The sequence below is a fragment of the Rhineura floridana genome, chromosome 8 (assembly GCF_030035675.1).
Source record: "Rhineura floridana isolate rRhiFlo1 chromosome 8, rRhiFlo1.hap2, whole genome shotgun sequence".
NCBI lineage: Eukaryota > Metazoa > Chordata > Lepidosauria > Squamata > Rhineuridae > Rhineura > Rhineura floridana.
This window is the reverse complement of record NC_084487.1, coordinates 74,914,314-74,936,502: the sequence shown is the minus strand read 5'-3', so window position 1 is coordinate 74,936,502 and position 22,189 is coordinate 74,914,314. Positions and strand designations below refer to the sequence as shown.

At 41.7% G+C, this 22,189-nt stretch overlaps 1 protein-coding gene and 1 long non-coding RNA gene across 6 annotated transcripts in view; one reads left to right on the top strand and one right to left on the bottom strand.

Annotated features, from left to right (window-relative positions):
• Nucleotides 1-12,437, bottom strand: part of LOC133390702 (uncharacterized) — a 71,576-nt gene extending 59,139 nt beyond the window's left edge. The window contains exons 1-2 of the long non-coding RNA XR_009764457.1: nucleotides 12,167-12,437; nucleotides 11,648-11,759 (exon numbers count right to left, since the gene is read on the bottom strand). This is a non-coding gene — a long non-coding RNA (uncharacterized LOC133390702). The remainder of the gene's footprint in view (nucleotides 1-11,647; nucleotides 11,760-12,166) is intronic.
• The window catches only part of HMGA2 (high mobility group AT-hook 2), a 227,434-nt gene that overhangs the window by 81,505 nt on the left and 123,740 nt on the right, over nucleotides 1-22,189 (top strand). The window lies entirely within an intron of this gene.

Genomic DNA, 22,189 nt, shown 5'->3' with positions numbered 1-22,189 from the left:
ACAGTTTGTCTTGGGATAAAGCTCTTCCCATCACTAAATATTTCAGTCATCAGAGTGAGCAAAACCCATCAACTGAGAATTCCAAAAGGGAATATGGAGGAGGGGAAGGGATGTAACTCCACACCACTCAACATCCTTTTCCTTGCTGCAGTGTTCTTTCTGCAATACAGTAAATGAAATTTGATTACAAACTAGTATTCCTTCCTAAAAATCCATCCTGTCATGTGACTTTGTGCACAGGAATTGCATTTTGTTGGGAAATAAAGGCTTCTTATTACCTGCCCGCTGAGATCTTTGTAGTGGATGAATGCCCGTGGTCATTATTTGTTAACCTTCTTCCTTCAGACTATACAATGAGACTAATAGCCTGTCAGTGTTCCTTCTCAGTAATGAAAGAGACCAGCTAAAGACCATCTTAGGACCCTCTTAAAGTTTCTAAAGAATTCACATAACTTTAAAGAAGTAGAATCTGTTATTGAGGGGGAAAGGCTTTAAAAATAGCTCTTTAAATATACGGTTTTGCTTGCCAAATTACCCTTTGTGAAAGGTCTTTTAATTTTTCTGAAAACAGAAATTTGAAAATGAATCAGTTTACTCAACTGCCATTAAAACTACACTGCTGCAACACAGATGTTGTTATCTTTATTGCTTGCAATGCAGGACTAGCATTCTGGTTCCTGGTTTCCTTTGGATGATGGCAGGTGAAAGAAATCTGTAGCAGGGAAATGAAAATGCAGGCTGTAAGCTGCTTGAACTCATTCCTTGCAGCACTGGATTGAGAAGTGATTTATTAGAGCTACTACAACCTATAGACCATACATCACCTTCCTGGTTGGCTTTGTTGGCACCTTGTCACATTCTTGTGGGCTTGAGGAATTCATTGTTCTTGTTTGAACTGATAAGAACAAAAAAAGGATTTTCTGCCTGAGACCTTGGGAAAAGCAGAGGGGGTGGAATGTTGACGTGAACAGCAGGACTGCACTTTCCCAAGCCTTTCAGTCAGCATTCTTTAGTAAGCAGAGGACCACCGACCTTACGTGTTCCCAGCGTAGCTGGTTTTTTATAGCAGTGTGCCTATGTATCTATTGCATGTGTTGGTCAAGGGACAGGCAAATACAGGCAGGTGTATGCAGAGTGACAATATTCTGCTGGTCAAACTCGTCTTTGGTGCAAATATATCAGAAGACTTCATTGAGATCTTTCCTAGGTCTGGAAGTCATAGGGACGGTCAAAGCCCTGCACCAAAGTAAGAGACACATGAAAAAACCCAGAAGCCTGGTGGGTCAAATAAAAAAAAGATAATCAACTCTACACTTTGTCTTATCTATCCAATTGACTTTATACTTTATCATCTGAAGCCCAAAGGGTTGAATTGTTACAGAACGAGAAATGCTTGGAGGAGGGAATTCAAGCCTAATGTAATGAGATGCCAATCACCAAGTTGGAATGTTAAACACGAAGTGTCTTTTGATTAGAGCCAGTGCAGCAAAAGTTCATAGTGTTGAATTTATATATCTTAGGGAATACTCTTTTGGTAACCCCTGTCTCTTAGCCTGTTATCTTGCGTAAGATAATATTCTGTGATATAGCTGATGCCTGAACTTGGCTTTTGGGGGGGGACAATCAATATAATGGAGACGGAAAGTATTGCCTTGCCACAAATATTATAGTGCAGTTGCTTACTCACTTTCTTGGGAGTGAGCTTCATTGAAATCAATGAGACTTTCTTTGAATAGACACATATAGGATTCTGCTGTTAGGCTAGAAGCATAACTACAATAGAAATAACATCTTGACAGATGCATCAGGGCCCATAGTTTCAAAACTGTTTTTATTTCAAATTGCTGAAGTGTTTGTTTAACATGCCATATTTTGGTCTCTAGGCATGTACTCTTGTCAACTGGGAGAAGGCATTCCTAGATAGTACAATCTGCCATGTGTTGGAATAGCCAGTGTTTTCCTTGTTTTGGTAAAGATTGGCTTGTCCCTTTGTTGCAATTTTCCTCTGTAGAGGCTCACCAGATGTAAAGAGAGTTGGCACTAGGGAGAGAAGGCATTCACCACCTGCTGGCACAGCTACCTTCATGCCCACTGGCCTCAGAAATAAGCGAGGTACAAAGGGAGATAGAGACTTGTCAGAAGACCCACTGTCACCCTGCTGTGGCTACACACAACTTTGGGCACAGTGAAAACACATTATGGTGAAGAGTGAAGCTGGGGACTGGCTTATATATACATGGTGATATCTTCCGCTCTGCTTCCATGGGTTATCTTATTTTCCTGCTGAAAGTACACAATGCTGTTCTAATCCTTGAATTTCTGAAAAATGCACCAATATGATTCCTATACTTTATACAGTAGGGCCCTGCTTTACGGCGTTCCGTTTTCCGGCGTTCCGCTGATGCGGTGGCTTTCAATTAGGGGAAATTCCCCATTTTAAAGCTGCTTTTGTGGCATTTTTGCGCGATGCGACCCATTATAGTCAATGGGTTCTGCTTTACAGCGATTTCCACTTATCGGCGGGGGCCTGGTCCCTAACCCGCCGTATTAGCGGGACCCTACTGTACAGTTAGTTATTTGCTCAGGGCAGGGCAACAAAGAGCTATAAGGAATATTGTTCTGCTTCTAGTTTGTTGTGTGATAGTATACAAGTCACTGTCTCTGCCCCTTATTTCTCATCTCATGTATAACTCATTTAGGATGAATTTTATGATAGCAAAAAGGCAGGAAACAATCCATGTTAGCAACGGTCATAGACTAGGTTTGCTTTTAGTATTCTTCCCCTGCTTTCTTGGGAAAGGGTTTATTTCCACTCTCAGATTAATTCTCACGGCTTGAAGCAGTCAACGTTTCAGATAAGACTTGTAGACTAGCTGTGTTTTATGTTTAGCCCATAGCAAAGGCAGCAGCAGTTAAAAAGTCAACACTTGTCATTGTTACTTATCAGGGCTTAAAGAAGGCTTTACATTTTGACTTCATTAAAGGTAAGAAAGATACCAGAAGGGAAGCAACAGGGATAATAGCAAAGGTTAAAAGGTCACAGCAAAGGATAAAGTCTGCACTGTATGCATGTGTCTTATATCCTAGAGCTCACAGATGTACCCATCAACCCACTTGGTCAATTTAACACAAACATCATAAATTCTGCTCTCAGTGGTTTGAAGTTTGCCATTTTTATTATAAGAGATCTGATGAGCCAGGAAAAAGTTTATGACATTTCAGCCTACTGTATCTATTTCACACTATATAGTCAAGGCTACCTCCTAGTACTTTGGATTAATTTATTTGGACTAACTCCTGCTCCCTTGTAAGATACAATCCCTAATGTAAACTGGAACCCCAATTTCACACACAAGCATGCATTAAAATAGTGTGTGTGCATGTGGGGGGACTCTACCCTTTAAGCATCCTGATGACTGTTACGGTCAAGTATAGTTCAATTATGCTAAGTGGTAACTAATCTGCATGAAGTGATCTTAAGCATGTGGCCATATTGAACATAAATAAATTAGAGAGGTAGTTTACCATATAGCAATGTTTGTTTCCAATGTCTCATGCCATCTTAATGAGGGGCATTTTAAAAAGACCTTTATATGGCCCTAAACAAATTCTGCTGTGTTGCCTACCAGAGCAGTACTGAATGCTTATGTCCATATGTAGCACTCTATGCTCACCTGTTAGTTGCTGATACCACAGCTCTCACTCAGGCAAGCACACTTCCTTGCCTGAAGCCAGCAAAGGAGTGCACGTCCACCCAGTGCTGACTTGGGAAACTGGAGCACTCACTGAGTGTCCATATCTCCACTATCTATATGTAATGAGGGAATATGGCTTATACTAGCCTGCCATCCAGCCACAGACTTGAAAAGGGTGGCTGAAGCAGCAGCACAGGCTATTCAATGTACATAGCTAGCTTTCCAGTATTGATACAATGGGATTTCAAGAAAAGGGTATATCCTTTTCCAGGGATATTTCCTGCTAGAGTTGCCACCTGTTTGTGTGTGTGTTTGGTAAGTTTTCTGTTTCAGTGTGACAAGCAAAAGCAGGCACATAAGAAGCAGGGATGCAACCATTGAAGCTTTCCCAACATGAAGATACAGTAGGGACAAATTTTGTTTATTGAATTTCTGCCTGTCCACAGAAGGGCTCAGCTGTCTTGCCAGGCCAACGAGAAAATGGTGTCCTACATAATCCCTAGTTATGAAAAACTGCACTCTGTGTGAACAGAGAGACATGGCTTGGCGGGACTTCTAAACTCCATGTTGGCAACTGCTGTGGGATGGAGTTGGAAGGTCTGTACAGCTTTAGCATGCTTTCTTCATTCCTTCTGTGCTATGGCCATCTACAGTTTTGTTATATCCGAGTGAGTGGTTTTCAAGAAATTCTGGAGATGGCCAGACCAATTAGAATACATTATATCCATCAAGAATGAGAAATACTTTACAGAATAAGTCCAGGAAGTAGAAAGGCTGTTGGGGGTCAAATGCCGATCAGCCTAATTCTAACAATTTTTAATAGAGCAAGTTCCACTGTTTTCAAAGCAAATATGCTTAGGATAGATTGCAGCCATAGTCCACTAGCAAGTTCTTCTGTGATAGCTGATTTGAAACGGGCACAAACATAGCAAACTGCCTTTTACCAGGTTTTTCTCCATCTTATCCAATACTGTCTTCTCCGACTGGGAGTGGCTGTCCAGGATCTCAAGCAGAGGCCTTTCCCATCATTGGCTACATGATCTTTTAAACTAGAGATGCCAGGGATTGAACCTGGAACATGTTGCATGCAAAGCATGTGCTTCACCACTGAAATATATGGTACTTCTCTGGGAGTACCATAGTATTATACAGCCATGAGAGTGGCTGTATACAATAGCATGGATTTTTCGCATTCTGCAGTGTTAAATTGAAAATACCCCCCATGCCATTCTGATGCTTCCCATAAGCTCATTTCAAAACAAAACTTTACAAAACTTATAGTCCTGATCTCAGAAACGCTTGCTTAACAATCCTCTAAATTTTCATGGTGATACACAAAACAGTCAGACAGAATCGAGAGTTCAAAGTGTAAAGAGAGAGAAAAAAACAGATCCCTTTTGGACTTTTTTTCTGCCAGAGTTCTTGTAATTTGTTGAAATTAATTAAAAATCAGCCATGTTTACAGAGTACCTGTAATCCTGTCACTGACCTTGCCCCATACTCTGACCTGCTTCTTCTGTAATTTAAAAGTTATAAAACTGCTTGGCTGATTTTTAATTAATTTTAAAAAGTTAGCATTGAACTCAATGATAAGGCTGAGCATACTCAGTAAGAACCAACTGTCAGTGTTTATTTATTTATTTATTGCATTTCTATATATTGCCCCATAGCCGAAGCTCTCTGGGCGGTTTACAACAATTAAGTGTTCTAAAAGCCAGACTCCCAGCTGCTGGTCTGGCCTAATCAGGGGGCCACACTGACACCATACCTTTATTTCACTTTAGACAGTCATAGCTTCCCCCAAAGAATCCTGGGAAGTGTAGTTTGTGAAGGGTGTTGAAAGGAGACTCCTATTCCCCTGACAGAGATCTAGTGGCCAGAGTGGTTAAACAGTCAGCGGCTCTGATTGAAGCTCTGTGAGGGGAACAGGACATCTAGCAACTCTCAGCACCTTTCACTAACTACACTTCCTAGGATTCTTTGGGAGAAGCCATGACTGTATAAAGTGAAATAAAGGTCTGGTGTGGATGTGGCCAGGGACAGCTTTGGTTTAAATGTGGGTGGGAGGCTACATGTGCCTGCTGTAGAATACAAAGGTGGGGGAAACCCTGAAAAAGAATGATACTGTTCACAATGTTTTCCTTTTGAAAAGAAAAGGGGCTTCTCCTCTGCCCAGTGCCCACCCACCCAGTCTCCTCCCCCTCCCCCTGGTCAGTTTCACCTATCCTAAGCATGATTGTGCAGGAGAAAATCCCACCAAACTCAAAATGCATGCAAATGATCAAACCTGCCCTACCATCCTCCTCCCCCCTATCCCTTCCCTCTCCCTTCCTTCACCCCTCCCTTCCACTCCCTCCCCCTCCCCTCTGCCCTTCCCCTCCCCCCTGCCCTTCCCCTCTCCCATGGCTAGTTTTACCTATCCTAATCATGATTGCATGGGAGTAAATCCCACTGAACTCAATAAGCATGGAAATGATCAGACCTGCCTTTTCCCTTCTTCCCATCTCCTCTCCCTTCCTTCTCCCCTGCCCAATCCAGGCCTCCATCCCCACGATCAGTTTTACCTATCCTAAGCATGATTGCACAGGAGTAAATCCCACTGAACTCAATAAACATGCAAATGATCAAACCTGCCCTCCTCCCCTTCCTGCCTGTTCCCATCTGCATCCCCTGTGGTCAGTTTCACCTATCCTAAGCATGATTGCAGGGAAGTAAATCCCAATGAACTCAATAAGCATGCAAATGATCAATCCACTCTCAGCCCTACAATCCTACCGCCCTACAAATTTGTATAAACGCCAGCACAATTTCTGTTGGTCTTTCACAGTCCAATCCACTTTTTGTGTAGCTTGGAAGAATTTGGTAACATGCGCCTCTGAGCATATAGTGAGTGGTGGCAACACCTGCAATCAGCCCAAATAACAGAAAAAAGACATGTGCTGTGCTGGTCTTGTTTTAGCAGGGAGAAAGCAACAATATTGAAACAGTTAATATAGTTCAGATAGTCACTTTAAATATGTTCGATTTACTTTGCAATTTTAGTGAAGTTTCCAATAGTAAATCATTCTCTTTTGCGTCTGTTTCTGTGAATATATGAAGTACAGCAACACTTTGCAACATTAAAAAAAAGCTCCAGAAACAACTGTGGAATAATGGCACTGACTGTTCTGCAGAATAGTTTCCAATGGACATGAGGAATGTCTCAGTTTGCACAAGATAAAACAGTGGTAGGTGAAATATATCCTAGCAAAATTCTAGGTGTGCTCTATGTTTTTAATTGACCATGCCCACCTTTCCTTAAGTGGAGTAGTTTAAGCATAGTAGGCTGAACGTGCATCTTGGGCAGGCCAAGTCTGTTTTTTCCAACAGCTAGCAACATATTATAATCAGATTTTACATCAAACTGCAGTTTCACTGTTAATGCGCCCAAAATAGAAATAGAGCATAAATTCCAGTTTCAAACACAAAAGGCTGTCTTCATCATCATACAACATTGACCACTAAAAAGGCTTTGAAATTAATAAAAATAAATTTGACACAGATTTCTAGGATGAATAATGAGAGAAATATAATTTTCTACATTAGATTCTCTGTAGCAACAGTCGGGGCGTCACTACAGGGGTGCGGAGGGTGTGGCCCACACCTGGGTGTCACCATGAGGGGGGTGACACCCAGAGCCGCCCCGCCCCGTGCCATTGCCTGGCAAGGCTGCTCCAACTCCTCCTCGGGGGCGGGCGGGCAGGCGAGACCGGGAGCAGCGTCGGCAGGGCGAGGGAGGTGCGCCGGTGTTCCCAGGCCTTCTCTGGCTGGGTGCCCCTCCGGCGCGCACCCTCCCAGGGGCATGGACGGGGTGGTTGGCCTCGAGTGCGCATGCGAGCGCACGCAAGCCCAGCCACCTCATCCATGCCTCTGGGAAGGCGCGCACTGGAGGTCCGCACCCCCCCCCCGCACTCCTGCTAGTGACGCCGCTGGCAACAGTAATAACATAGAAAAGAAGCGAAGTAAGAAGAACCCCACAAACATACAAAAATGTAATTCTCCATCTTTGGAGATGGCAGGTGTTGCCACCACTCACCATATGCTCAGAGGCACGTTACTAAATTCTTGCAAGCTACACAGGAAGTGGATTGGACTGTGAAAGATCAACCCAAATTGAGTTTGCATTTTGACAAATGTGTAGGGCAGTCCAATATCTGAGAGAGGAGGTCAGGTCTCCTGCTCCCCTTGTGCGTTCACTATAGTTGCCCAATTTCCATGCTTTTTAAGGTTTGATAGAAATTTCTTTGGGCTATAGGTACGTTCTTAAACCGCAAGGTTTTTTGCCTATTAGTGAATACAGTATATGTGCGCTTATTAGAGAGATGGGGTTTCAAGCCCAGGGAGCAAATGAGGCCTGTCTGTTCATCCTTCTGGACTCTCTCCAGGCCATACCCTTTCCCAGCCCTGTTCTATACCCTCCTCGAGTGCTTTGTCCTGGCTGGAAAGTGTCCCTGAACTGTCATAACGCCTCATACTCGCCTGGACAGACGTGTGTGGAAATCTCTGGCTTTTGCGTGGCTGGAATGTAACCTGCTGTACGAAAGTAAGAGTCACATCTGTTGTGCTGCCCACTTTTGCCTCTGGCTCCACCCACCCACTACAGTGTGGCTTAGGGTTGCCAGGTGCATGGCCTGAGACTGATCCTGTATCTTTAGGAGAAGAGAAAGTCAGCCAAGTGCAGGTGTTCTTGCAGCTCTGTAATGGGAAAAACCACAAGGTGGAATTCTCCCTTTCCCCTCCACAACTTTTAAAGATACATAAGACCTCTTGGAGGCCAGGCCTGGTGACTCTAGTGTGGCTCCTAGAAGGTTGTCCATAAGGGAATGCAGCTCTTGGACTCAGAACGGTTTTTCATCCTTGGTGTATGCAAGTAGACAAACAGGCTAATCCTCTGTGGAACTAGGTATAAAACCAAAAAGTGATGGTAGTAGCAGATATACTGATGTGGAATGCAAGAATCCAGTGAGTTCTTTTAGATGTGTATGCAAACAGCTGAATCCTAAGCATGTTAACTGAGAACTCAGGCCCACTGAGTTCAGTTCACCTTACTTCCTAGTCAGTATGCTTAGGTCGCAGCTGAAACGCTGCCAGATCATCTTCCACATTTGCAGCATTTGTTTTTATTTTATTATTTTGTTTATTTTTAAAAGGGGTTATCTTCTCTTGCAAAAGTTTTTCTGGGATTAGCTCCTTTGACTTTCTGTAAAAGACACTCTTGGCAAGACTACCAGCTTGGATGCTGTTGCCTCCTCCCCCTATGGAAACTTGCTTTGCTTTGCTTTCCAGCACTTAACTTAACTGACAGCGTATCACTGCACTCTGCTGGAGAAGCTCTGAGCCAGATCAGACCTCTGTGAATCTCCTAGCTGGCTGTCACAAGGGCAGGTGTGATTGCTGAGCTGATAACCTCTGAGACTCCCAGGAATACAGTGAGATGAAAGCTTATTGATGTTTGTCAAAAGCACAGTATAACTTAGGGTCTTGGATTGTGCAGCCTGGAGACAGATCCTTCAGGAGGGAGAATAGGAAAGGTAAACAGTCCTGTCCTTGCAAAACCCAAATACTCAGCACCATCTCCTTAGCAGTACTTTGTTAGTCATGAAAAGTGATCACAAACATGAGCAGATGGATGCACTCATCCTTCCTAGTTGTATGCAATAGTTTATACACAGGCGACAAAGCTTTTAAGTGGTCATAGTTAATAAAATTGTTTTGTGTTGTCGCTTTAAAAAACACAGATGGTTCTGGCAAGTCGGGAGGTTGGCTAGTTGGCTTGCTTTGTTCAAAGGAGCAAGAATTTATTAGGTTTTATTTTGGTCTTCTCAACTCACTTTCATTTCTTCAGGTCAAGAGACTTGTCATTATTATGAAATGACACACTGAACCTTTAAGGGCTAAAATGAACTCTTTCAAGCATCCTACCACCAGACATTCCTGCATGCGTGCGTGCGTGCGTGCGTGCGTGTGTGTGTGTGTGTGTGTGTCTACCTCCCTACGTCAGGTATCATGGTTACTCCAAAGAAAGCTGATGGATATAAATCAATGAAAAGGGCAGCTTTACAACAGCATGTGAGAGCTGATGTGTTTTTCAGCATTTAGTATGATCTAGTGGTACAATGTCAAAAAAAAAAACCATTTGGGAAAGAATGTTTGTTTTACAGTGGTTGACCAAAAGTATTTAAGTGGTTATAAAAAATGGAGACAGCTAACGATGGGAGGTGCCACTTACTCTGAAACTCATTCACAAACCTTTGACACTGACTTAAGGTCACTACTGATAAGGAGAGAGGCATTTCCCAGGGAGGAGTATCAGAACTTCTATATTGCTTGAGTGGGAAAAAAGAAAACAAAAGAAAAAGCAAACAAAAGCAGAGCAGCACTCCATATTGACCTCAAACATAACGAAAGGGACATCTCTCTCTCTCTCTCTCTCTCTCTCACTCACTCACACACACACACACACACACACACACACATTTTTAAGTTTAACAGTGAAAAACTTAAAATCATATCTATTAGTATTTCAGATTATGTGGTTCAGATATGAATCGTTCTGCAACAGCCGCATAGTTGAGACATCAATTTGACAGGTGCAGGAAAGACTATTGGCAAATTTTTGCTGTCAGAAGAGTTCATCCTTTAAAAAAAATGTTCAATCTTAGATGCCTTTTTAAAAATTAAGTAGCTTTTAAAGGAACTCTCTTAACATTATGGAGACAAGTATGATGTTCCTCCCCGTTCCTGTACATTCTGCAGTGGTATGGCTCTGGGGACTGTACCATGTGCCTTTGGTAGACTTCTAGAGCAACCCAGGCCCCTGTCTTATCCAGATCCCCGTTGCTTATGCCTGTCACAGCAGCAGTGGGGGAGGAAAAGAATTCTGGTTTCTTGCTGTGTCAGCTCCAAACTAGCACAGCACAGCAGAGTGGCCCAAGTTGGACTCATTTCCACAACTGGCAAGTAGCTGGAGTGGCTGAGGATCCAGTGGATCCTTGGGTCCGCCTAGCTTTGCACCCTCCATGCCACCCCCCCAAATATCCTGTTCGAGGGTGTGTGCCAACTACTGCCAGAGGGACTACTGCTGGCGATAGCTTCCACCCACCCTTTATAGGGAATTTCATCTTAAAAGCAAAGGCTTGACTGACAACGAATTATCAGGTTTGTCCTTCCTTTACCACCTTGCTGTGTCCCTGACCCTAGAGATTATACTGCACTGCCTTGTATTCCTGTGCAAGTAAATCTATCTGCTCTGACCAGAAGGAAATAAGCATGGAAAAGCGGTGTGTGTTGCTGTGTGCCAAGAGCAACTTTCGTCAATGAGCAAGAGAGAGTGAGGGAGAGATTGTGTGTGCCTGGCCTTTTAGTTGCTTGTATTAGAATCATGCAGTGCTATTTCTACTGTTCCTGCCAACTGGCTTGGCTCCACTTCCTCTGTTAATGCTCAAGCAGCCAGCAGCTACAATAAGAGAGGAAACCCCTACTCATTTGCTTCTAGCTGCTCTGCCAGTGTCTGCAATGGAATGTGTAGTTGATCCAGCATCAAAAACAAAGCAATCCCATTGAACCAACTGAGTTTAAAAAACAACAACATAACAAAAAACAAATGAAATATACTTATACAGCCAAAGGTAAACCCTTTTAAGTCCCATTTATTTATTTTATTAGAAGAGAGTTAAGAACAAGGTGAATTGATTTAAATCAAGGCAATATAAACCAGTGATTTAAATAATGATTTAACCTACCAAGGGTGTTGGTGCTAGAAGTGATAGTGGTTAGAGTGTTGGATTACGACCTGGGAGACAAGGGTTCAAATCCCCACACAGCCATGAAGCTCACTGGGTGACCTTCGGCCAGTCACTGCCTCTCAGCCTCAGAGGAAGGCAATGGTAAAACCACCTCTGAATACCGCTTACCGTGACAATCCTGTTCATAGGGTCGTCATAAGTCAGGATCAACTTGAAGGCTGTTCATTTCCATTTTCCCTTTTGTAATTCATACATTTCTAGAACAAATGTGCCTGCTAACCTGTGGATCAGACAATAAAAAACATGTTGGATGTATAGACAAAGAGATCCTTTACACTATGATCATAGTCTGTAACAGTTGCTCATTCAGCCAACATGCCTTTGGTACTCCAGAATTATATTTGTTTACAGGCAAGGGGGGCAAATTGTGAAATTAATTAGTTTCGGTTTGGCATTCTCTGCGCATATGCAATAGCCGTATGCAAATAACTAACAAGAAGCGTGATGCCAGGATCAAGAAAATCTTGGAACTAGTTCCATGAGCTTACTTAGGGTTCCCACCCTGTTCAGACTGCAAGTCGCTCCCATCCCATGCACATGCTTTTGAGGAGAAGTTCAAAAAATATTTTTAATATATCAGTTGGGGTGGAGATGTGTTTAACTCTTCAAAGAAAAAAAACTCCATACCTTCAACTGGACTAGCTCAAGCCTCTCTCATCAATGCAAGCAGATCCTTGCCCTAAGAGCCCAGAATGTTTCCAGGAGCAAGGACTAATAGATACTGAATAGAACTGTGTTCCTTCCTTCTGTGTCATGAAAAGTAAAAGTTGTTACACTGCAGTCCTACACACACTCTGCAGTCTTCATGGTAGGGAGTGGTTAAGCTTCAATGAACACCCCTCTCCACTGTTGATGGCAGTCAGTACAAAGCCCTGAATCAGTGCATTATAAGGGTGAAGCTGGGCCAGCCACGGACCCGCTGGATCCTAAGCTGGTCTGGGTCCCGGAGAAGGGCTTGATCTGCACCCCTTTGCTGCACCAGTCTGAAGCTGATGTGTTCTGCCCTGTCTGGCAAGAGATGCCAGGGCTTTGGACATGGTTGTGGCTCAGCTGCTCCGATCATTCATAGCCCCCGCCCACTAAGATTGCTCTCCCTTTAAACAATAAACCAAGCTGGACAGCCATCTGTTGGGAATACTTTGATTTGGATTCCTGCATTGTGCAGGAGGTTGGACTTGATGGCCTTATAGGCCCTTTCCAACTCTACTATTCTATGATTCTATGAATAAATACACTCATGACTTGATATATTTATAATGCTTGATTTCAACAATTGCTTGAGTTACATATTTCCCCCACAGTTGTCTTTTTACAGGCTTTAACTTGGATTTCCCCAATGTGTGATGCTCATGAGCACAATGACACTCCTCCCCCTCCCCCTTTGGAAGTGAGAAGGGGGAGGTTTCTGTCTGGGAAATTACAGAGAGTTCAGAGAGGAAGTGGGAGGAGTGCTGCACATTCCCACTTCCCCTTACAATTTTCTAGTTTTCCACATTGAGAGCTGTGCCCTGAGCAGAAAGCAGAGTGACCACAAGAAAAGGAGGGGAAGTATTTTGGAAGAAAGACAATGGCAAGTGAGGTGGGAAGGGGGGACCCAACCAGGAAGAGAAGGGAAGGGAAGAAGCAGTATGTGTGTGTTTCTCTTTGTTTTGCCTCTCTAGCTTTTTAGGGATTGTTGTTTTTGTTTGTTTTTTTCCTCCTCTCTGGGGATCTGAATGTTGTTTTGGGTGTGTGGCTGTGTTTTCCATCCTCTCTTGGGAGGATCTGTGTTCTTGTTGTTTTTCTTCTCCCTCTCCTTTCTGGAGGCCTGTGCTTGTTAATTTCCCTCACCTCCTCCCTTGGGGCTGGTAGGTTGTCCTTCACCAGGTATTTAAGGAGACACTGGAGGGACATCTGCCTGTGATTCTGTACTTGTGGCCTTTATTGTAGATCTTGCATTGAGTAAGCGCTGGCCCCTTCTATGATTCTATAAGTTGTGCCTTAGAGTAACCATGGCTTGATCAAGTATTTATAGACTTTGGGTTGTATCCAGCCACCTCATGCTCAGGGTAGGTCAGTAAAATCAGTGGACTTTAGTCAAGTCCAATATGACTTAGCTGGATGCAGCTTGTTGTATTCAAATTGCATTTTAAAGAGGCTATTTTTAAAGTGACAATATAATTGAAATTCAAAACATTAAAAAAGGCTTGCTTTTCAAAAAGAAAATCCATTTTAAATAAATGCAATTCAATTTAAAAATGATTTCTATCCACCATGGTTAAGAACATGCTAAACCCTTCTGCTGAAATCAGTGGGACTTAAGTATGCTTCATTTTGGCAGCATTGTGACCTTTGTATTTTAAAAAATCTACAAACAGTCATCATAGCATAGTAGCACTTTGGTTCTCTCCTCAGTTGAGCATTTATATACCAGCCAGAAAATGATCTTGAATTAATTAAATGTTTTAAAAAGTAAAAGCATGCATACATTTTTGTACACTTGAATAGTTACTTTGGTAAACCAAAAGAGCTGGTGAGAGTGAGAGGAGTGAAAGCTGGTCATGCAATCTTTTTGTTAAGTTTAGGTAAAGGCCATGTGTGCAAAATGATTCAACCGCTTTATTAAAACAGGTGAAAAGGATAAAACTGGTTGCTGATTCTTTACAATGGGAAATTGCTGACTTCTGTTTATATAAACAATATATGACAATAGAATAAATCACCTTTCGTATACAGGTTGGTCAAGAATTTATATATTTCATGTCCCAGCTGCAAATGAAATACCTTTTGGAGGATTTGACCATTTGGGCAAGCAGATGTTGCAAGAGGACTGCACTTTAAAACACACTGCAAACAAGCAGCTGCCAATTGGCTTGGGAGTTGCAAATCTGTTAAGTTTGAATGTAGTTCAGAAAGGATTTTTGCTGACCTGCAACAATCCTAAAGGCCATTTTTTTCTACCTAGGAATGTGTTATAGGCTCATTTCAGTCCCTTGTTGTAAAGACCACATCTTCTAATAAGGACTACCTCTTTCTTGGGCACTGATTCAGCAACCGAGACCTTTTTTATTGTGTGTCCCCCCACCATCATAGTTCTGCCCGTTGTTTATAGGCTTATGACGTTTAGGCATCAGCTAAATAGATACTTATTTACCCAGGCTTTGAGGAGATTAATGCCTTGGGGACCCATTGAAGTATGTTATACACCTTTCAGTTAGGTTATGTTGAATGTAGGGATTTTCTTACTAGTTGTAACTGAATTGAATTGACCGTACTTTATGCTATGCACCACCCTTAGATATATGAAGGCTTGGGGGGGGGAAACATTTAAAAAATTGGAACAACACACCTCCCCTCCCTGTTTTTCCCCTGAATTTTTCTGGGTTTTTTCCCATGCCTTCAGATCTCTTAACCACCTTTTGTTCTCAACTGAGAAGAAGAGTAGTATGAAATTAGTAACAACAACACCTCAACCGTTTTTAAAAAGCCTTTGGGCCAATTTAATTGTGGTGCTGAATTGGTTTTGACTGTTGGTGGTTCTGTTCTTCTGCTGTCACTGAAAACCACCTTCCTTTTCTGTGATAACTGGATATGGGCAAGGCAGATTCTGTGACGAGCAGATATGGGCTAAACAAAACAATCTGGTTATCAAAAAAGAGGGGGCTGGGTTTTTTTGGAATGTGAAGAGTATCTTTGACCAGTGTTTTACTTTCTGTCACTTTGTAACCCAGAAGTAGGTCCAAGGCCACATTTCCTTCTGGGCAACCTACTGCGGCCATATGCCAGTGGTAGGTGGGGCCAGAGGCAAAAGTGGATCTAGCCTCCATCCAGGCAAGTAAGGGGTATGTTCAGACACATTCCAGCCAGGCGAAGACTCTTAAGGAAGGTGTGAAGCAGGATTAGTAGGGGGTGTGGCGGGGAAGGGAGTGGGGCCTGGGGCCAGAGAGAAAGGTGTGGAGGACGGTCTTGGGATGCTGGTCCTGAGGTTCTCCATTGCTCTTAAGAGACAGCATGTGGGGCTTTTCATACAGGGTACATGGAGCAACTGGGCGATGGGGGCGGGATGGAGAAGAGTAATTATGTACCAATATCAGTAACAACTTCTCCTTTTTTATTTAAAGTTTGTACCCAGATGCAGAACTGTGTGCGAGGGTTGGAATTAGCAGTCAGTTGTCTGCTAAAATTCTAGCTACCCATGGTGTCTGTCAGGTATGCTTATTAATCTCCTCTGGACCAGCTTTTAAGATAGTAAAATTGCAGCTCAACTGAGCCACCCTAAGTTTTTCTTGCCATTTATTCTCATGATAAGATCCCAGAATTAATGTATGCAGATGATATGGACCTTCTTGTTGGTTACTCAAGTAAGCTTAAGTTGCCAGTGTAAAGAATTTAGAACTATTTGTACAAAATAAAACAACCCTAAGATAGTTCTGTAAGAGATCCTATTGATGCAAATAGTTAATGGATGGGAGAGCCAGTGTGGTGTAGTGGTTAAGGTGTTGGACTATGACCTGGGAGACCAGAGTTCGAATCCCCACACAGCCATGAAGCTCACTGGGTGACCTTGGGCCAGTCACTGCCTCTCAGCCTCAAAGGAAGGCAATGGTAAACAACCTCTGAATACCGCTTACCATGAAAACCCTATTCACAGGGTCGCCATAAGTCGGGATCGACTTGAAGGCAGTCCATTTCCATTTCCATTAGATTGAACAAGTTGCAAGCTTTAAAAAACAGATTTTCTTTCAGGAATGCTTTCTCTGGAATAAACACTTAGCTGCCCTTAAAATAACACAATCCAAAAGTTTGCAGGCCATTTTGCTTTTACGGGGTAAGGGTGGGAATTTGGGTTTCCCAGAAATTAAAATCTTTTGTTGGGAAGGTTGGGAAGGAAAGAATCTATGGCACTGAATTGTGAAGCTGAGAAAAAACTGGATGATTTGGCAGTTGTCGAAAATTCACTTTCTTAAAGCGCTCTTGAATCTCCTGTGAGAAGCTCCAGCTGCTATGTTGAGTGCCGTAGCAGGCCCCCCTTCCATTATGGCAGGGATATATAAGATTAGGCTTGTATATTGGATAAAGCTTTGTCGGATGTCGGCAAATAGATTTCCTAAAAAATGTATGCTTGATCAAACAGGGCTTGACAAGTGGAATATGAAGTGTGAAAATCTGTTACCTAATTTTATGATTCATCTGTGGATAGTTTGGTAAATGTAGAACCTTACCTGTTAAGGAGGATAATAGACAAAATTTATTCCATGGATTCTATACTGATTACAGATTATTCAGAATTCCTGCTTTACTGTATGGTATTCATTTATTCAGAATGGTTGTATTCAATAAGTGTATTTGCAAGATTTAGGATTCTGTTTGCTCTAAAAAGGCCTTATGAGATATTTCAGGCCATACCTTCTAGATGGAAAAAATCACTAGATTCTGGCAGATCAATACTTTTGTATTTATAGCTAGAGAAAAATCTAAGTTTATTCTGTATTTTATATCAATCTCTTTATAATGTACCAGAGTCAGACTTTTGGAAGATATCCTTAGAAACTACTCCAGATTAAGATAGAATTTATATTTTGCTCTGTAATTTATTGCATATAGGATATCTTAATTTGCCTTGGCAGTCTGTAAGATTCAATATACATTTGTACAATAGATTCCCTGACTTGGAGCTAAGTTAATATAATTATTACTTTGGATTGTTCAGTTTAGCTTAATCAAAACCAAGTTCTGGCACCTGTTTTTGTTGTCCTTCTGTGATGACTGGTTCTTGTCAACCTCTGTATTTTCAGACATAAGGCATTTTTGTTAGGTGCTTTTAATGTTGACCAAATATACAGGACTTGTTACAATCCTATGCCCATGTATGTAGGAGTAAAGTCCATTGGTTCAATGGCCCGTACTTCTGAGTAGATGTGTATAGGTTTGTGTTTCACTGATTGAAATCCATAGTATTTTATTATTTTTTATCATCATGCGAGCTGTATATTTCCTGGCTAGAAGCTAAATAGGGTGTGAGTGGCTTGTTGTCCTATCACTGGGCCCTAACAGCAGTGCTTTCATCCTTTGAAATTATTATGTAAGATGAGTATGAGTACTTGCAGCAAAAGTTGACCAGCAGTGTGTTCTGAAAAATGTTACTATCCATATATTGAGCATCTTTGTAATTAAATATAAAGCTTACAAAATCAGGACACAGGGACTGAAGGGACCCACAGGAGTACTTTAACTATTTTGACCTCTTCTAAGACAATATAACTATATATTAAAGTATCCATTAGTTTCTACATAATTCTTCTCTCAGTTTAAGACAATTAAGAACCACTCACCTTGAAAAGGCCCAAACTAACACAATGATAACTTGTTCTGGATTCCCCTGTACCACCACCACCACCACGGATTTTACTCTCTCCAAATTAATGATGTTGCATTTTCTATCTTTGAAGTTCAGTGGAACTTAGGGATGGTTCATCATGGCATTTTCTCTGAGTGTCCCAGAGATTTTCTCAGACAATATCTTGCATGACCCAGTAACTCTGAGCTTTTCTGCACTTATATTTATAGTGGTATAGTTGCTGTTCGATCTGACGTTTTTATGAGTCAGTTAGTAGCTGATTACCTGCAGCTTTGTCACATGTCACTGTTATTAGAGAGCAAGTTGGTGGGTTGTGCCCAAATTGAGAAAAGTTCTGTGGCTGTAGTCACACCCCTTACATATCCTCATGATCCTCTAGTCAGTAAATGTTAGAGTTAAGAGCATGCACACAGGGATAGCCCTTTCATTTTTTTTAATATAATGCTCTGTGTTCTGGAATTATAATCTTGTGGTAGTATAGGAGGTTAGAAGAGGTTATATGAGAGGAACTATGTGTATCTGTCACTATGGATTGTCCCAGAACTCACATTGTTACCTGTCATATCTCTTCTGTGAACTTAGCTTGCAAAGTGACAGCTCCCACCAGTCAGAGGGAAGTGGCATGAAACAGATGTCTCTAAAACCACGTCCATCAATCCCCACCCCCTCCACATAAAAACCAAGACAATACTTATACACATGTCACACAAATGAAAATATTGAGGATCCATTCTGGGTCTTTCACAAAAGTCAGTCTTTTTTCAGTAGAAGAAAAAAGCGGGGGTGGTGGGGGTGGTTAATACTTCATTATGGAATAGTAGCTGAATAATGATGAGGACATGTGGCAGTATGCCAAAAAATCCAAAAAAATGTACTACTATAAATACATCCTCTATGGATGCAGTTGATGCGTCTCGGCTGTGATTTTCTCAATCATGGTGGCTCATTTTTCAGCTGTCACAATCCAAGAAATTGCCCTCTAGAATCCACAGCTGCATTCTTGAAGAACATAGTTCACAGAGGCATTCTGTCTTTAAACGTGTGTGAAACCTTACATGGAGACTTTTTTTTATAAATCTTATTGCAATTTTACAGTATGTAAGTCTCTCATTGTAATTAAAAATCCACAAAAGAAAACAATAATGAATCACATTCAGTATAAAATTGATTTAAAGTAAATAAAATAGAATGAAATAATTTTGGGGGGAAACTAAAAAAGGAAATTTAATTACCCTGTTAAATCCGACAAACATGAATAGCTACCTAAGTTCTGTACCCATTAATACTTTATCATCACTAATGAAGTCCATGAAAAACAATACACATGGTGTTTTAAGGAGCCATTTAGTATTAGTTTCGGTAATAACAGCTGCTATGCGTTGTCAAATAAATTAAAAATATTGCAATAATCCTAAAGCATGCCACAGGCAACCCAAACACATCGGTCCTTCATGGGTTGACGGTGGTAATCAGTCATGCTCTTTTATGGCCACATGACTTATAAACAAAAACCACTTAATATGGAATGCATCCTGCCTACTAGGATCACACAGTTGCTTTTTTTATGAGTTAGCTTTTCCATCAATGCCACATACCAAACTCGCTCATACCACTTGCTTGTGGGCTTCCCCCAGGCACCTGGCTGGCCACTGTGAGAACAGGATGCTGGACTAGATGGGCCACTGGCCTGATCCAGCAGGCTCTTCTTATGTTCTTATTTACATTCATTATGGAGACAAAGCTGATTGTATGAACTACTTCCTACATCTGCAGTGGTCCTGATCCAGGAAACTGTGAAAGCAGCAGAAATGATACACAGACATTTTTTCTCCTCACACAAAGTCTAGGTGCTTTTGTCCTCTTCCTTGCTTTAGTTTAGTTTTCCTTGTTTGTTTAATAAATTTATATACTGCCCTTAAATAGGTGTTTCCAAGGTGGATCACGTATAATATCAAAGGCTGAGAGCAAGAACAATCTGTTAGGCAATGAATCCCTACTTTCACTCCAGCTTGCTAAATGAGGATTTTTCATAGATACACAACAACAACTTTTTGCAGTTGCTACAGGGCTCATTTGTGTATGGAAATCCTCTACATGTGCTTACAGAACTAGCCAGATTGCGGTGAATTTGTTTAGGATCAAGGTGCTAGTAAAAAATGAGAATGTTTAGAACTGATACCTGTGGCTTACCTCAGTATACATCTGGATCTTAAATACAAGTCTTTCAACTTGTAAATCCCCTTTTCTAATTCAGCAGTCTTCTTTGTAATGGCTTATTTCCTTGCAGATGGATAGACGGTTGTAAAAAAAAGAGCATACAAATGTATAGAAATAAAATAATTTGTCCAATTTCTAGTTTGATCAGAAACACCAGCTTTATCACTGTATTTGTGCCACACCCATCTTCATGGCATTTGAGACCACATTAAGAGGTTAAGCCAAGAGAAAGCACAGCCATCTCCTTTCTCTCTTCCTGGAATGCAACCATGACCGGAAGGGGTTAGTAAAGGTATTACATTTCCATATTCCTAGCTTTTCACAAGGACCGGGGAAGGTAATTTGCAGGAAGTAGCCAAATCTTTTTGTCAGTCTGCAAAGTGAGCTGGATAATCATTTACAGCAACTTATCCACTTCCTTCATTTAGAATGAGTTGTGCATTGATTGTAACATTCTTTCTAGAGGTGGTTTATTGTTCACCAAGGCCACATCACAGCAGATATTTATTCCACTTTAAACAGTATGACTTACCCCAAAGAATCCTGGGAAGTGTAGTTTGTGAAGGGTGCTGAGAGTTGTTAGGAGACATATTCCCCTTACAGAGTTCCAGTTCCCAGAATTTTTGGGAAGAGGTGCTGACTGTTAAACCACGCTGGCCATTGGAGCTCTGTCAGGGGAATAGGAGTTTCCTAATAACACTCATCACCCTTCACAAACTACAATTCCCAGGATTCTTTGAGGAAAGCCATGACTGTTTAAAGTGGAATAAAAGTCTGCTGCGGATGTGGCCTAAGTGTGGATATGATGAATTAAAAATCTGTGAAGGCCCCTTACTAAGGGCAAGTGGGGCACTGCCCATCCTAAAGCCCCAAAACTATAACCCAGTTCCTTCTCTGTTGCTTACATTCATATTAAATACATTACCTATAGCCCAGAGATCTTTCCCTGTTCCTTACATTCATATCCAATGTATTATCCCACATTTAGAGATACCCTGGACTTCTTTCTGTTTATCTTTTTTTCTGGCCAATCATCTTTGGATAGCACAGCTAATCACAATCATTGCTATGTTCCCACACCTGTCTCCAGGGGTAATAATAATAATAAATTCAAGTAGGAATGGCTTAGGGATGACAGGGGTCTCTCAGCACCTTCATTTTGATTTCATTTCCCATAGAATAATTCTAAGCAATCAGGACTCCCATAGAAATGCATTGGAAGTTCCATAGCATTAGAGCAGGACTATGAAAAGCCTCCCCTATGCTCAGAGGCATGCATTTCAATCTGAGCCAATCAGATTCATGCATTTGTATCTTCATGGGCCGGACTGGACCTTTTTTATTGTCAGGTTGGAGGGAAGGGGAGATTCTTTGTGGCAAGCTGTCCCCCAAAATGTTTGCCTAGCATCATAAGGTGTGTGTGTGTGTGTGTGTGTAAAATATGCGTGTGTGTAATCTGCTTCATAGGCCAGACTGAGCCCTATTTATTGTAGGGAGAGAGAGGAAAAAGGAGATTCATGATGGCAAACTGCTTGTAAAAATGTTTGGCAGGCATCATAAGTGGTGGTGCTGGTGGTGAGAATCTGGTTTCTCCATGGGCTGGGCTGGACCTTTTGATTGTCAGTGTGGGGGGGAAAGGAGATTCTTGGTGGCAAACTGCCTCTAAAAAAATGTTTGGCTGGCATCCTGGGGTGGGGGAGAGTTTGATTTCTTCATGGGCCTGACTGGGACTTTTTTTTATCAGGATGGAGGGAAGAGGACATTCTTTGTGGCAAATTGCCTCTACAAACTATTTGGCTGGCATCATAAGTGGGTGGGAGGGGAGAAAATCTGGTTTCTTCATGGGCTGGACCTGTACTTCATCTTTTTTATTGTCAGGGTGGGAGGTAGAGGAGATTTGTAGTGGCAAACTGCCCCAGGACTAGAGTGGACTGGACCATTAAAATTTATTTTTATTTATTTAAAGTATCTGAATATTTGTTATGGGCTTATGCAAGATAATTAACTCCTATTAGCTTATAATTATTTTAATTAAAACAAAAAACTTAGCAGTACTTTCAAGAGGGCCAGATGTTTATTTTCTTTCTGAGCCCAGC